This window comes from Gekko japonicus, unplaced genomic scaffold (genome assembly GCF_001447785.1).
Source record: "Gekko japonicus isolate JY-2015 unplaced genomic scaffold, Gekko_japonicus_V1.1 scaffold2021, whole genome shotgun sequence".
Classification (NCBI taxonomy): Eukaryota; Metazoa; Chordata; class Lepidosauria; order Squamata; family Gekkonidae; genus Gekko; species Gekko japonicus.
Genome location: NW_015165305.1, coordinates 6,514 through 8,200, shown reverse-complemented (window position 1 = coordinate 8,200; position 1,687 = coordinate 6,514).

Sequence of the window (1,687 nt, the reverse complement as noted above, 5' to 3'; positions counted from 1 at the left end):
AACAGTCTTTACCCCACCTTTACTTTACGTTGGGATATCCTGGAATATAAGGAATCCCTCAAGACAGGTAAACACCCTGAAGTGCCAATAAGTTTGTTCCAAGGAGGGGAGAATAAAGACTATCACTAAGGGGGTGAGAGTGTCCAGTGCCTTGTAAGGGAAAGCTATACAGTAGCAGGTGGGGATCAGCCAGAATAAGAACCTCCTGCCTAAGGGAAAAGTTCTGCCCAAGTGGAAATAAGTGAACGGCATGAAGGTTTCCCTGCAGAGACACACACTCATCCCATAAAGGATCCCCCCTCTATTTTTGTAACATCCAGCCTAATGAAGAGATGTGGAGAAACGGAAATCTTGCACACTGTTTTTAGTGATTTCGTTGATCCTAATAAAAGGTATTATGTGATTGTTGCTCATTTTTGGATTTCGTTTTGGCCTAATACAGCTACCTACAATTTATTTTTATTCGTTTTTATTTTTAATAAACTTGTTTTCTTCACATTTGGGCACTGATGCAGCAGAAAGTGTGAGTGTTTGCTCTGCGTGTCGTTTTTGTCTCATAGCAGGAGCACTTTTTGAATAGTGGTTTTTGTGCCATTATTCTCTTCTGAGTCATGGCTGAGATCAAACTAAAGTGGTAAATTCTCACCCACCAGGCAGTTCTATGACAAAATGATCTCTCTCTCTGTCTCTGTCTGTCTGTCTGTCTGTACTGAAAAGGAGCCAAGCTAGAAGAGATCCTCTCCATGTGACAGCAAAAAGGAACCAAGGGAAGGGAGTGCTTCCACCTTGGAGTACATGACTGTTTGGACAGGAAACAGCTCTGCGGGAAGGGAGTGTGCTCATTCACTTTTTCAGCTACAAATTTCTCTCCATGGCTGGCCTGCATGTACGTGATCCCAATGTGGGACTCCACAGAAGACTAAAGATGAATATAGATTTACTTTTAGCCTGAACCTTGACCCCCATTTCCACAGCCCTGCCTCCCTGCCAAAGATTACAAAGCAAAACATTTTCGTCTGTGCATAGTAGGTACAGCACCAGATAACAAGCTAGCTCAGACAACTCAAGCCCACTCCTTTAGAGCATCCCACTTCTTTGGAAAGCCACTTTCCAAACCACACAGATATTACAGTTATTGGTGTTTTGATGCACAGGGTTTCTGTCAACCTCTTCTGCAGGAAGTTCTGGTAAACCTTCTGGTTGCAGGTACCGCTATTATTTTGACCATCTACTCCCTGAATGCTGCCCCTCCCACCATTGGTACCACTGAAAAGAGACAGCAAAAATACCAAACAAACATTTCTTAAGATTCCAAAGTATTACTAACTGTTATTGTTTCATTTGGATTATCTGGCTAACAAACATATTTAACACATTACATAACTTCTATTATTTATGAAGACATGAAGCTACCTTACTCTGAATGACCACTGTTCTATCAAGGTCAGCATTGTCCACTCATTTTTTTTTAGAGTGTCAGGCAGTTTTTCACACCACCTACTATCTGGTCCTTATCACTGGAGATGCTGTGGACTGAACCTGGCGCCTTCTGTACACCAAGAAATTCTCTGCCTCTGAGCCATGATCCCTAATTTATGTTAACTAGATTACAGAATGGACTTGACCTGGGTGACTTTGACCATCTAGTAATTGAGAAATTTGTTAGGGGAGGAGAGATGAGACCAGG